We start from the raw sequence: 16,877 nt of genomic DNA, 5'->3' as shown, positions 1-16,877 counted from the left end.
AGAGAAACTTTGCAACATATTGAGTATTTCGTCCAACTTGCTGAACTCTTCGAGATAAGCACGTAACCACTTTCTCATTTCCATGAGATACACACATTGGCAGAAAATCAGCCAAATTGCAATCACTGTTCGAGCGTATCCAGAGAAACATTGGAACCGTTTGTAGATTTCCTACAACTTGCTGAATTCATCGAGATAAGGACTTTACCCCTTTCTCATTTCATTGACATACACACATTGGCAGAATATCAGCCAAATGGCATTCACTGCTCTAAGGTATTCAGAGAAACTTTGGAACCGATTGTGAATTTCTACCAACTTGCACAACTTCTCCAGATAAGCACGTTACCACTTTCTCATTTCGTTGAGATACACACATTGGCAGAATACCAGCCAAATGGCATTCACTGCTCGATGGTATTCAGAGAAACTTTGGAAACGGTTTTGGATTTCTTCCAACTTGCTCAGCTCATCGAGATAAGCACTTTACCACTTTCTCATTTCATTGAAATACACACACTGGCAGAATATCAGACAAATGGCATTCACTGATCGATGGTATTCAGAGAAACTTTGGAACTTATTGAGGATTTCTTCCAACTTGCTCAACTCATCCAGATAAGCACTTTACCACTTTCTCATTTCATTGAGATACACACATTGGCAGCATATCAGCCAAATTGCATTCACAACTCGAAGGCGTTCAGAGAAACTTTGGGACCTATTGTGGTTTTCTTCCAACTTGCTGAACTCATCGAGATAAGCGCTTTACCACTTCCTCATTTCATTGAGATACACACATTGGCAGAATATCAGCCAAGTGTCATTCAGTACCACAAAGTATTCAGCGAAATTTTGGAACCTTTTGTGGATTTTCTCCAATTCGTTCAACTCATCGAGATGAGCACTTTTCCACTTTCTCATTTCATTGAGGTGCACACATTGGTAGAAAATCAGCCAAATGGCATTCACTGCTCGAAGGTATTCGGAGAAACTTTAGAACCGATTGTGGATTTCTTCCAACTTGCACAATTCATCGAGATAAGCACTTTACCACTTTCTCATTTCATTGAGATACACACATTGGCAGAATATCAGCCAAATGGCATTCACAACTCGAAGGCGTTCAGAGAAACTTTGGGACCTATTGTGCTTTTCATCCAAATTGCACATCTCATCGAGATAAGCACTTTACCACTTCCTCATTTCATTGAGATACACTCATTGGCAGAATATCAGCCAAGTGTCATACAGTGCCACAAAGTATTCAGCGAAACTTTGGAACCTTTTGTGGATTTCCTCCAATTTGTTCAACTCATCGAGATGAGCACTTTTCCACTTTCTCATATCATTGAGATGCACACATTGGCAGAATATCAGCCAAATGGCATTCACTACTCTAAGTCATTCTGAGGAACTTTGGAACCGATTGTGGATTTCTTCCAACTTGCTGAACTCTTCAAGATAAGCACTTTACCACTTTCTCATTTCGCTGATATACACACATTGGCAGAATATCAGCCAAATGGCATTCAGTGCTCGAAAGTATTCAGAGAAACTTTGCAACATATTGTGGATTTCTTCCATCTTGCTGAACTCATCGAGATAAGCATGTTACCACTTTCTCATTTCATTGAAATACACACATTGGCAGAATATAAGCCAAATGGCATTCACTGCTCGATGGTATTCAGAGAAACTTTGGAACTTATTGAGGATTTCTTCCAACTTGCTCAACTCATCCAGATAAGCACTTTACCACTTTCTCATTTCATTGAGATACACACATTGGCAAAATATCAGCCAAATGGCATTCACTACTCGAAGGCGTTCAGAGAAACTTTGGGACCTATTGTGGTTTCCTTCCAACTTGCTGTACTCATCGAGATAAGCACTTTACCACTTCCTCGTTTCAGTCAGATACACACATTGGCAGAATATCAGCCAAGTGTCATTCAGTGCCACAAAGAATTCAACGAAACTTTGGAACCTTTTGTGGATTCCCTCCAATTTGTTCAACTCATTGAGATGAGCACTTTTCCACTTTCTCATTTCATTGAGATGCACATATTGGCAGAAAATCAGCCAAATGGCATACACTGCTCGATAGTATTCAGAGAAACTTTGCAACATATTGAGTATTTCGTCCAACTTGCTGAACTCTTCGAGATAAGCACGTAACCACTTTCTCATTTCCATGAGATACACACATTGGCAGAAAATCAGCCAAATTGCAATCACTGTTCGAGCGTATCCAGAGAAACATTGGAACCGTTTGTAGATTTCCTACAACTTGCTGAATTCATCGAGATAAGGACTTTACCCCTTTCTCATTTCATTGACATACACACATTGGCAGAATATCAGCCAAATGGCATTCACTGCTCTAAGGTATTCAGAGAAACTTTGGAACCGATTGTGAATTTCTACCAACTTGCACAACTTCTCCAGATAAGCACGTTACCACTTTCTCATTTCGTTGAGATACACACATTGGCAGAATACCAGCCAAATGGCATTCACTGCTCGATGGTATTCAGAGAAACTTTGGAAACGGTTTTGGATTTCTTCCAACTTGCTCAGCTCATCGAGATAAGCACTTTACCACTTTCTCATTTCATTGAAATACACACACTGGCAGAATATCAGACAAATGGCATTCACTGATCGATGGTATTCAGAGAAACTTTGGAACTTATTGAGGATTTCTTCCAACTTGCTCAACTCATCCAGATAAGCACTTTACCACTTTCTCATTTCATTGAGATACACACATTGGCAGCATATCAGCCAAATTGCATTCACAACTCGAAGGCGTTCAGAGAAACTTTGGGACCTATTGTGGTTTTCTTCCAACTTGCTGAACTCATCGAGATAAGCGCTTTACCACTTCCTCATTTCATTGAGATACACACATTGGCAGAATATCAGCCAAGTGTCATTCAGTACCACAAAGTATTCAGCGAAATTTTGGAACCTTTTGTGGATTTTCTCCAATTCGTTCAACTCATCGAGATGAGCACTTTTCCACTTTCTCATTTCATTGAGGTGCACACATTGGTAGAAAATCAGCCAAATGGCATTCACTGCTCGAAGGTATTCGGAGAAACTTTAGAACCGATTGTGGATTTCTTCCAACTTGCACAATTCATCGAGATAAGCACTTTACCACTTTCTCATTTCATTGAGATACACACATTGGCAGAATATCAGCCAAATGGCATTCACAACTCGAAGGCGTTCAGAGAAACTTTGGGACCTATTGTGCTTTTCATCCAAATTGCACATCTCATCGAGATAAGCACTTTACCACTTCCTCATTTCATTGAGATACACTCATTGGCAGAATATCAGCCAAGTGTCATACAGTGCCACAAAGTATTCAGCGAAACTTTGGAACCTTTTGTGGATTTCCTCCAATTTGTTCAACTCATCGAGATGAGCACTTTTCCACTTTCTCATATCATTGAGATGCACACATTGGCAGAATATCAGCCAAATGGCATTCACTACTCTAAGTCATTCTGAGGAACTTTGGAACCGATTGTGGATTTCTTCCAACTTGCTGAACTCTTCAAGATAAGCACTTTACCACTTTCTCATTTCGCTGATATACACACATTGGCAGAATATCAGCCAAATGGCATTCAGTGCTCGAAAGTATTCAGAGAAACTTTGCAACATATTGTGGATTTCTTCCATCTTGCTGAACTCATCGAGATAAGCATGTTACCACTTTCTCATTTCATTGAAATACACACATTGGCAGAATATAAGCCAAATGGCATTCACTGCTCGATGGTATTCAGAGAAACTTTGGAACTTATTGAGGATTTCTTCCAACTTGCTCAACTCATCCAGATAAGCACTTTACCACTTTCTCATTTCATTGAGATACACACATTGGCAAAATATCAGCCAAATGGCATTCACTACTCGAAGGCGTTCAGAGAAACTTTGGGACCTATTGTGGTTTCCTTCCAACTTGCTGTACTCATCGAGATAAGCACTTTACCACTTCCTCGTTTCAGTCAGATAAACACATTGGCAGAATATCAGCCAAGTGTCATTCAGTGCCACAAAGAATTCAACGAAACTTTGGAACCTTTTGTGGATTCCCTCCAATTTGTTCAACTCATTGAGATGAGCACTTTTCCACTTTCTCATTTCATTGAGATGCACATATTGGCAGAAAATCAGCCAAATGGCATACACTGCTCGATAGTATTCAGAGAAACTTTGCAACATATTGAGTATTTCGTCCAACTTGCTGAACTCTTCGAGATAAGCACGTAACCACTTTCTCATTTCCATGAGATACACACATTGGCAGAAAATCAGCCAAATTGCAATCACTGTTCGAGCGTATCCAGAGAAACATTGGAACCGTTTGTAGATTTCCTACAACTTGCTGAATTCATCGAGATAAGGACTTTACCCCTTTCTCATTTCATTGACATACACACATTGGCAGAATATCAGCCAAATGGCATTCACTGCTCTAAGGTATTCAGAGAAACTTTGGAACCGATTGTGAATTTCTACCAACTTGCACAACTTCTCCAGATAAGCACGTTACCACTTTCTCATTTCGTTGAGATACACACATTGGCAGAATACCAGCCAAATGGCATTCACTGCTCGATGGTATTCAGAGAAACTTTGGAAACGGTTTTGGATTTCTTCCAACTTGCTCAGCTCATCGAGATAAGCACTTTACCACTTTCTCATTTCATTGAAATACACACATTGGCAGAATATCAGACAAATGGCATTCACTGATCGATGGTATTCAGAGAAACTTTGGAACTTATTGAGGATTTCTTCCAACTTGCTCAACTCATCCAGATAAGCACTTTACCACTTTCTCATTTCATTGAGATACACACATTGGCAGCATATCAGCCAAATTGCATTCACAACTCGAAGGCGTTCAGAGAAACTTTGGGACCTATTGTGGTTTTCTTCCAACTTGCTGAACTCATCGAGATAAGCACTTTACCACTTCCTCATTTCATTGAGATACACACATTGGCAGAATATCAGCCAAGTGTCATTCAGTGCCACAAAGTATTCAACGAAATTTTGGAACCTTTTGTGGATTTTCTCCAATTCGTTCAACTCATCGAGATGGGCACTTTTCCACGTTCTCATTTCATTCAGATGCACACATTGGTAGAAAATCAGCCAAATGGCATTCACTGCTCGAAGGTATTCGGAGAAACTTTAGAACCGATTGTGGATTTCTTCCAACTTGCACAACTCATCGGGATAAGCACTTTACCACTTTCTCATTTCATTGACATACACACATTGGCAGAATATCAGCCAAATGGCATTCACAACTCGAAGGCGTTCAGAGAAACTTTGGGACCTATTTTGCTTTTCTTCCAAATTGCACAACTCATCGAGATAAGCACTTTACCACTTCCTCTTTTCATTGAGATACACACATTGGCAGAATATCAGCCAAGTGTCGTTCAGTGCCACAAAGTATTCAGCGTAACTTTGGAACCTTTTGTGGATTTCCTCCAATTTGTTCAACTCATCGAGATGAGCACTTTTCCACTTTCTCATATCATTGAGATGCACACATTGGCAGAAAATCAGCCAAATGGCATTCACTGCTCGAAGGTATTCGGAGAAACTTTGGAACCGATTGTGGATTTCTTCCAACTTGCACAACTCATCGGGATAAGCACTTTACCACTTTCTCATTTCATTGAGATACACACATTGGCAGAATATCAGCCAAATGGCATTCACTGCTCTAAGGTATTCAGAGAAACTTTGGAACCGATTGTGAATTTCTTCCAACTTGCACAACTGATCGAGATAAGCACGTTACCACTTTCTCATTTCATTGAGATACACACATTGGCAGAATAACAGCCAAATGGCATTCACTGCTCGATGGTATTCCGAGAAACTTTGGAAACGGTTTTGGATTTCTTCCAACTTGCTCAGCTCATCGAGATCAGCACTTTACCACTTTCTCATTTCATTGAGGTACAGACATTGGCAGAATACCAGCCAAATGGCATTCATTGCTCGATGGTATTCAGAGAAACTTTGGAACATAATGACGATTTCTTCCAACTTGCTCAACTCATCCAGATAAGCACTTTACCACTTTCTCATTTCATTGAGATACACACATTGGCAGAATATCAGCCAAATGGCATTCACAACTCGAAGGCGTTCAGAGAAACTTTGGGACCTATTGTGGTTTTCTTCCAACTTGCTGAACTCATCGAGATAAGCACTTTACCACTTCCTCATTTCATTGAGATACACACATTGGCAGAATATCAGCCAAGTCTCATTCAGAGCCACAAAGTATTCAGCGAAACTTTGGAACCTTTTGTGGATTTCCTCCAATTTGTTCAACTCATCGAGATGAGCACTTTTCCACTTTCTCATATCATTGAGATGCACACATTGGCAGAAAATCAGCCAAATGGCATTCACTGCTCGAAGGTATTCGGAGAAACTTTGGAACCGATTGTGGATTTCTTCCAACTTGCACAATTCATCGAGATAAGCACTTTACCACTTTCTCACTTCATTGAGATACACACATTGGCAGAATATCAGCCAAATGGCATTCACAACTCGAAGGCGTTCAGAGAAACTTTGGGACCTATTGTGCTTTTCTTCCAACTTGCACAATTCATCGAGATAAGCACTTTACCACTTTCTCATTTCATTGAGATACACTCATTGGCAGAATATCAGCCAAATGGCATTCACTACTGTAAGTCATTCTGAGGAACTTTGGAACCGATTGTGGATTTCTTCCAACTTGCTGAACTCTTCGAGATAAGCACTTTACCACTTTCTCATTTCGCTGATATACACACATTGGCAGAATATCAGCCAAATGGCATTCAGTGCTCGAAAGTATTCAGAGAAACTTTGCAACATATTGTGGATTTCTTCCATCTTGCTGAAATCATCGAGATAAGCATGTTACCACTTTCTCATTTCATTGAAATACACACATTGGCAGAATATAAGCCAAATGGCATTCACTGCTCGATGGTATTCAGAGAAACTTTGGAACTTATGAAGGATTTCTTCCAACTTGCTCAACTCATCCAGATAAGCACTTTACCACTTTCTCATTTCATTGAGATACACACATTGGCAAAATATCAGCCAAATGGCATTCACTACTCGAAGGCGTTCAGAGAAACTTTGGGACCTATTGTGGTTTCCTTCCAACTTGCTGTACTCATCGAGATAAGCACTTTACCACTTCCTCGTTTCATTCAGATACACACATTGGCAGAATATCAGCCAAGTGTCATTCAGTGCCACAAAGTATTCAGCGAAACTTTGGAACCTTTTGTGGATTTCCTCCAATTTGTTCAACTCATTGAGATGAGCACTTTTCCACTTTCTCATTTCATTGAGATGCACATATTGGCAGAAAATCAGCCAAATGGCATTCACTGCTCGAAGGTATTCGGAGAAGCTTTGGAACCGATTGTGGATTTCTTCCAACTTGCACAACTCATCGAGATAAGCACTTTACCACTTTCTCATTTCATTGAGATACACACATTGGCAGAATATCAGCCAAATGGCATACACTGCTCGATAGTATTCAGAGAAACTTTGCAACATATTGAGGATTTCGTCCAACTTGCTGAACTCTTCGAGATAAGCACGTAACCACTTTCTCATTTCCATGAGATACACACATTGGCAGAAAATCAGCCAAATTGCAATCACTGTTCGAGCGTATCCAGAGAAACATTGGAACCGTTTGTAGATTTCCTACAACTTCCTGAACTCATCGAGATAAGGACTTTACCCCTTTCTGATTTCCTTGAGATACACACATTGGCAGAATATCAGCCAAATGGCATTCACTGCTCGAAGGTATTCAGAGAAACTTTGGAACCGATTGTGAATTTCTTCCAACTTGCACAACTCATCGAGATAAGCACTTTACCACTTTCTCATTTCATTGAGATACACACATTGGCAGAATATCAGCCAAATGGCATTCACTGCTCGATGGTATTCAGAGAAACTTTGGAAACGGTTTTGGATTTCTTCCAACTTGCTCAGCTCATCGAGATAAGCACTTTACCACTTTCTCATTTCATTGAAATACACACATTGGCAGAACATCAGCCAAATGGCATTCACTGATCGATGGTATTCAGAGAAACTTTGGAACTTATTGAGGATTTCTTCCAACTTGCTCAACTGATCCAGATAAGCACTTTACCACTTTCTCATTTCATTGAGATACACACATTGGCAGAATATCAGCCAAATGGCATTCACAACTCGAAGGCGTTCAGAGAAACTTTGGGACCTATTGTGCTTTTCTTCCAAATTGCACAATTCATCGAGATAAGCACTTTACCACTTTCTCATTTCATTGAGATACACACATTGGCAGAATATCAGCCAAATGGCATTCACAACTCGAAGGCGTTCAGAGAAACTTTGGGACCTATTTTGCTTTTCTTCCAAATTGCACAACTCATCGAGATAAGCACTTTACCACTTCCTCTTTTCATTGAGATACACACATTGGCAGAATATCAGCCAAGTGTCGTTCAGTGCCACAAAGTATTCAGCGTAACTTTGGAACCTTTTGTGGATTTCCTCCAATTTGTTCAACTCATCGAGATGAGCACTTTTCCACTTTCTCATATCATTGAGATGCACACATTGGCAGAAAATCAGCCAAATGGCATTCACTGCTCGAAGGTATTCGGAGAAACTTTGGAACCGATTGTGGATTTCTTCCAACTTGCACAACTCATCGGGATAAGCACTTTACCACTTTCTCATTTCATTGAGATACACACATTGGCAGAATATCAGCCAAATGGCATTCACTGCTCTAAGGTATTCAGAGAAACTTTGGAACCGATTGTGAATTTCTTCCAACTTGCACAACTGATCGAGATAAGCACGTTACCACTTTCTCATTTCATTGAGATACACACATTGGCAGAATAACAGCCAAATGGCATTCACTGCTCGATGGTATTCCGAGAAACTTTGGAAACGGTTTTGGATTTCTTCCAACTTGCTCAGCTCATCGAGATCAGCACTTTACCACTTTCTCATTTCATTGAGGTACAGACATTGGCAGAATACCAGCCAAATGGCATTCATTGCTCGATGGTATTCAGAGAAACTTTGGAACATAATGACGATTTCTTCCAACTTGCTCAACTCATCCAGATAAGCACTTTACCACTTTCTCATTTCATTGAGATACACACATTGGCAGAATATCAGCCAAATGGCATTCACAACTCGAAGGCGTTCAGAGAAACTTTGGGACCTATTGTGGTTTTCTTCCAACTTGCTGAACTCATCGAGATAAGCACTTTACCACTTCCTCATTTCATTGAGATACACACATTGGCAGAATATCAGCCAAGTCTCATTCAGAGCCACAAAGTATTCAGCGAAACTTTGGAACCTTTTGTGGATTTCCTCCAATTTGTTCAACTCATCGAGATGAGCACTTTTCCACTTTCTCATATCATTGAGATGCACACATTGGCAGAAAATCAGCCAAATGGCATTCACTGCTCGAAGGTATTCGGAGAAACTTTGGAACCGATTGTGGATTTCTTCCAACTTGCACAATTCATCGAGATAAGCACTTTACCACTTTCTCACTTCATTGAGATACACACATTGGCAGAATATCAGCCAAATGGCATTCACAACTCGAAGGCGTTCAGAGAAACTTTGGGACCTATTGTGCTTTTCTTCCAACTTGCACAATTCATCGAGATAAGCACTTTACCACTTTCTCATTTCATTGAGATACACTCATTGGCAGAATATCAGCCAAATGGCATTCACTACTGTAAGTCATTCTGAGGAACTTTGGAACCGATTGTGGATTTCTTCCAACTTGCTGAACTCTTCGAGATAAGCACTTTACCACTTTCTCATTTCGCTGATATACACACATTGGCAGAATATCAGCCAAATGGCATTCAGTGCTCGAAAGTATTCAGAGAAACTTTGCAACATATTGTGGATTTCTTCCATCTTGCTGAAATCATCGAGATAAGCATGTTACCACTTTCTCATTTCATTGAAATACACACATTGGCAGAATATAAGCCAAATGGCATTCACTGCTCGATGGTATTCAGAGAAACTTTGGAACTTATGAAGGATTTCTTCCAACTTGCTCAACTCATCCAGATAAGCACTTTACCACTTTCTCATTTCATTGAGATACACACATTGGCAAAATATCAGCCAAATGGCATTCACTACTCGAAGGCGTTCAGAGAAACTTTGGGACCTATTGTGGTTTCCTTCCAACTTGCTGTACTCATCGAGATAAGCACTTTACCACTTCCTCGTTTCATTCAGATACACACATTGGCAGAATATCAGCCAAGTGTCATTCAGTGCCACAAAGTATTCAGCGAAACTTTGGAACCTTTTGTGGATTTCCTCCAATTTGTTCAACTCATTGAGATGAGCACTTTTCCACTTTCTCATTTCATTGAGATGCACATATTGGCAGAAAATCAGCCAAATGGCATTCACTGCTCGAAGGTATTCGGAGAAGCTTTGGAACCGATTGTGGATTTCTTCCAACTTGCACAACTCATCGAGATAAGCACTTTACCACTTTCTCATTTCATTGAGATACACACATTGGCAGAATATCAGCCAAATGGCATACACTGCTCGATAGTATTCAGAGAAACTTTGCAACATATTGAGGATTTCGTCCAACTTGCTGAACTCTTCGAGATAAGCACGTAACCACTTTCTCATTTCCATGAGATACACACATTGGCAGAAAATCAGCCAAATTGCAATCACTGTTCGAGCGTATCCAGAGAAACATTGGAACCGTTTGTAGATTTCCTACAACTTCCTGAACTCATCGAGATAAGGACTTTACCCCTTTCTGATTTCCTTGAGATACACACATTGGCAGAATATCAGCCAAATGGCATTCACTGCTCGAAGGTATTCAGAGAAACTTTGGAACCGATTGTGAATTTCTTCCAACTTGCACAACTCATCGAGATAAGCACTTTACCACTTTCTCATTTCATTGAGATACACACATTGGCAGAATATCAGCCAAATGGCATTCACTGCTCGATGGTATTCAGAGAAACTTTGGAAACGGTTTTGGATTTCTTCCAACTTGCTCAGCTCATCGAGATAAGCACTTTACCACTTTCTCATTTCATTGAAATACACACATTGGCAGAACATCAGCCAAATGGCATTCACTGATCGATGGTATTCAGAGAAACTTTGGAACTTATTGAGGATTTCTTCCAACTTGCTCAACTGATCCAGATAAGCACTTTACCACTTTCTCATTTCATTGAGATACACACATTGGCAGAATATCAGCCAAATGGCATTCACAACTCGAAGGCGTTCAGAGAAACTTTGGGACCTATTGTGCTTTTCTTCCAAATTGCACAATTCATCGAGATAAGCACTTTACCACTTTCTCATTTCATTGAGATACACACATTGGCAGAATATCAGCCAAATGGCATTCACTACTCTCAGTCATTCTGAGGAACTTTGGAACCGATTGTGGATTTCTTCCAACTTGCTGAACTCTTCGAGATAAGCACTTTACCACTTTCTCATTTCGCTGATATACACACATTGGCAGAATATCAGCCAAATGGCATTCAGTGCTCGAAAGTATTCAGAGAAACTTTGCAACATATTGTGGATTTCTTCCATCTTGCTGAACTCATCGAGATAAGCATGTTACCACTTTCACATTTCATTGAAATACACACATTGGCAGAATATAAGCCAAATGGCATTCACTGCTCGATGGTATTCAGAGAAACTTTGGAACTTATTGAGGATTTCTTCCAACTTGCTCAACTCATCCAGATAAGCACTTTACCACTTTCTCATTTCATTGAGATACACACATTGGCAAAATATCAGCCAAATGGCATTCACTACTCGAAGGCGTTCAGAGAAACGTTGGGACCTATTGTGGTTTCCTTCCAACTTGCTGTACTCATCGAGATAAGCACTTTACCACTTCCTCGTTTCATTCAGATACACACATTGGCAGAATATCAGCCAAGTGTCATTCAGTGCCACAAAGTATTCAGCGAAACTTTGGAACCTTTTGTGGATTTCCTCCAATTTGTTCAACTCATTGAGATGAGCACTTTTCCACTTTCTCATTTCATTGAGATGCACATATTGGCAGAAAATCAGCCAAATGGCATTCACTGCTCGAAGGTATTCGGAGAAGCTTTGGAACCGATTTTGGATTTCTTCCAACTTGCACAACTCATCGAGTTAAGCACTTTACCACTTTCTCATTTCATTGAGATACACACATTGGCAGAATATCAGCCAAATGGCATACACTGCTCGATAGTATTCAGAGAAACTTTGCAACATATTGAGGATTTTGTCCAACTTGCTGAACTCTTCGAGATAAGCACGTAACCACTTTCTCATTACCATGAGATACACACATTGGCAGAAAATCAGCCAAATTGCAATCACTGTTCGAGCGTATCCAGAGAAACATTGGAACCGTTTGTAGATTTCCTACAACTTGCTGAATTCATCGAGATAAGGACTTTACCCCTTTCTCATTTCATTGACATACACACATTGGCAGAATATCAGCAAAATGGCATTCACTGCTCTAAGGTATTCAGAGAAACTTTGGAACCGATTGTGAATTTCTTCCAACTTGCACAACTTCACCAGATAAGCACGTTACCACTTTCTCATTTCGTTGAGATACACACATTGGCAGAAAATCAGCCAAATGGCATTCACTGCTCGAAGGTATTCGGAGAAACTTTGGAACCGATTGTGGATTTCTTCCAACTTGCACAACTCATCGGGATAAGCACTTTACCACTTTCTCATTTCATTGACATACACACATTGGCAGAATATCAGCAAAATGGCATTCACTGCTCTAAGGTATTCAGAGAAACTTTGGAACCGATTGTGGATTTCTTCCAACTTGCACAACTCATCGAGATAAGCACTTTACCACTTTCTCATTTCATTGAGATACACACATTGGCAGAATACTAGCCAAATGGCATTCACTGCTCGATGGTATTCAGAGAAACTTTGGAAACGGTTTTGGATTTCTTCCAACTTGCTCAGCTCATCGAGATAAGCACTTTACCACTTTCTCATTTCATTGAGGTACAGACATTGGCAGAATACCAGCCAAATGGCATTCATTGCTCGATGGTATTCAGAGAAACTTTGGAACATAATGACGATTTCTTCCAACTTGCTCAACTCATCCAGATAAGCACTTTACCACTTTCTCATTTCATTGAGATACACACATTGGCAGAATATCAGCCAAATGGCATTCACAACTCGAAGGCGTTCAGAGAAACTTTGGGACCTATTGTGGTTTTCTTCCAACTTGCTGAACTCATCGAGATAAGCACTTTACCACTTCCTCATTTCATTGAGATACACACATTGGCAGAATATCAGCCAAGTCTCATTCAGAGCCACAAAGTATTCAGCGAAACTTTGGAACCTTTTGTGGATTTCCTCCAATTTGTTCAACTCATCGAGATGAGCACTTTTCCACTTTCTCATATCATTGAGATGCACACATTGGCAGAAAATCAGCCAAATGGCATTCACTGCTCGAAGGTATTCGGAGAAACTTTGGAACCGATTGTGGATTTCTTCCAACTTGCACAATTCATCGAGATAAGCACTTTACCACTTTCTCACTTCATTGAGATACACACATTGGCAGAATATCAGCCAAATGGCATTCACAACTCGAAGGCGTTCAGAGAAACTTTGGGACCTATTGTGCTTTTCTTCCAACTTGCACAATTCATCGAGATAAGCACTTTACCACTTTCTCATTTCATTGAGATACACTCATTGGCAGAATATCAGCCAAATGGCATTCACTACTGTAAGTCATTCTGAGGAACTTTGGAACCGATTGTGGATTTCTTCCAACTTGCTGAACTCTTCGAGATAAGCACTTTACCACTTTCTCATTTCGCTGATATACACACATTGGCAGAATATCAGCCAAATGGCATTCAGTGCTCGAAAGTATTCAGAGAAACTTTGCAACATATTGTGGATTTCTTCCATCTTGCTGAAATCATCGAGATAAGCATGTTACCACTTTCTCATTTCATTGAAATACACACATTGGCAGAATATAAGCCAAATGGCATTCACTGCTCGATGGTATTCAGAGAAACTTTGGAACTTATGAAGGATTTCTTCCAACTTGCTCAACTCATCCAGATAAGCACTTTACCACTTTCTCATTTCATTGAGATACACACATTGGCAAAATATCAGCCAAATGGCATTCACTACTCGAAGGCGTTCAGAGAAACTTTGGGACCTATTGTGGTTTCCTTCCAACTTGCTGTACTCATCGAGATAAGCACTTTACCACTTCCTCGTTTCATTCAGATACACACATTGGCAGAATATCAGCCAAGTGTCATTCAGTGCCACAAAGTATTCAGCGAAACTTTGGAACCTTTTGTGGATTTCCTCCAATTTGTTCAACTCATTTTGATGAGCACTTTTCCACTTTCTCATTTCATTGAGATGCACATATTGGCAGAAAATCAGCCAAATGGCATTCACTGCTCGAAGGTATTCGGAGAAGCTTTGGAACCGATTGTGGATTTCTTCCAACTTGCACAACTCATCGAGATAAGCACTTTACCACTTTCTCATTTCATTGAGATACACACATTGGCAGAATATCAGCCAAATGGCATACACTGCTCGATAGTATTCAGAGAAACTTTGCAACATATTGAGGATTTCGTCCAACTTGCTGAACTCTTCGAGATAAGCACGTAACCACTTTCTCATTTCCATGAGATACACACATTGGCAGAAAATCAGCCAAATTGCAATCACTGTTCGAGCGTATCCAGAGAAACATTGGAACCGTTTGTAGATTTCCTACAACTTCCTGAACTCATCGAGATAAGGACTTTACCCCTTTCTGATTTCCTTGAGATACACACATTGGCAGAATATCAGCCAAATGGCATTCACTGCTCGAAGGTATTCAGAGAAACTTTGGAACCGATTGTGAATTTCTTCCAACTTGCACAACTCATCGAGATAAGCACGTTACCACTTTCTCATTTCATTGAGATACACACATTGGCAGAATATCAGCCAAATGGCATTCACTGCTCGATGGTATTCAGAGAAACTTTGGAAACGGTTTTGGATTTCTTCCAACTTGCTCAGCTCATCGAGATAAGCACTTTACCACTTTCTCATTTCATTGAAATACACACATTGGCAGAACATCAGCCAAATGGCATTCACTGATCGATGGTATTCAGAGAAACTTTGGAACTTATTGAGGATTTCTTCCAACTTGCTCAACTCATCCAGATAAGCACTTTACCACTTTCTCATTTCATTGAGATACACACATTGGCAGAATAGCAGCCAAATTGCATTCACAACACGAAGGCGTTGAGAGAAACATTGGGACCTATTGTGGTTTTCTTCCAACTTGCTGAACTCATCGAGATAAGCACTTTACCACTTCCTCATTTCATTGAGATACACACATTGGCAGAATATCAGCCAAGTGTCACTAAGTGCCACAAAGTATTCAACGAAATTTTGGAACCTTCTGTGGATTTTCTCCAATTCGTTCAACACATCGAGATGAGCACTTTTCCACTTTCTCATTTCATTGAGATGCACACATTGGTAGAAAATCAGCCAAATGGCATTCACTGCTCGAAGGTATTCGGAGAAACTTTAGAACCGATTGCGGATTTCTTCCAATTTGCACAATTCATCGAGATAAGCACTTTACCACTTTCTCATTTCATTGAGATACACACATTGGCAGAATATCAGCCAAATGGCATTCACAACTCGAAGGCGTTCAGAGAAACTTTGGGACCTATTGTGCTTTTGTTCCAACTTGCACAACTCATCGAGATAAGCACTTTACCACTTCCTCATTTCATTGAGGTACACACATTGGCAGAATATCAGCCAACTGTCATTCAGTGCCACAAAGTATTCAGCGAAACTTTGGAACCTTTTGTGGATTTCCTCCAATTTGTTCAACTCATCGAGATGAGCACTTTTCCACTTTCTCATATCATTGAGATGCACACATTGGCAGAAAATCAGCCAAATGGCATTCACTGCTCGAAGGTATTTGGAGAAACTTTGGAACCGATTGTGGATTTCTTCCAACTTGCACAATTCATCGAGATAAGCACTTTACCACTTTCTCATTTCATTGAGATACACACATTGGCAGAATATCAGCCAGATGGCATTCACAACTCGAAGGCGTTCAGAGAAACTTTGGGACCTATTGTGCTTTTCTTCCAACTTGCACAACTCATCGAGATAAGCACTTTACCACTTCCTCATTTCATTGAGGTACACACATTGGCAGAATATCAGCCAAGTGTCATTCAGTGCCACAAAGTATTCAGGGAAACTTTGGAACGTTTTGTGGATTTCCTCCAATTTGTTCAACTAATCGAGATGATCACTTTTCCACTTTCTCATATCATTGAGATGCACACATTGGCAGAAAATCAGCCAAATGGCATTCACTGCTCGAAGGTATTCGGAGAAACTTTGGAACCGATTGTGGATTTCTTCCAACTTGCACAACTCATCGGGATAAGCACTTTACCACTTTCTCATTTCATTGACATACACACATTGGCAGAATATCAGCCAAATGGCATACACTGCTCGGTAGTATTCAGTGAAACTTTGCAACATATTGAGGATTTCGTCCAACTTGCTGAACTCTTCGAGATAAGCACGTTACCACTTTCTCATTTCCTTGAGATACACACATT

This window comes from Carcharhinus amblyrhynchos, unplaced genomic scaffold, assembly GCF_965287045.1.
Source record: "Carcharhinus amblyrhynchos unplaced genomic scaffold, sCarAmb.v2.hapA chromosome_127, whole genome shotgun sequence".
Lineage (NCBI taxonomy): Eukaryota > Metazoa > Chordata > Chondrichthyes > Carcharhiniformes > Carcharhinidae > Carcharhinus > Carcharhinus amblyrhynchos.
The sequence above is the reverse complement of the archived record's forward strand: the minus strand, read 5'-3'. Positions refer to the sequence as shown.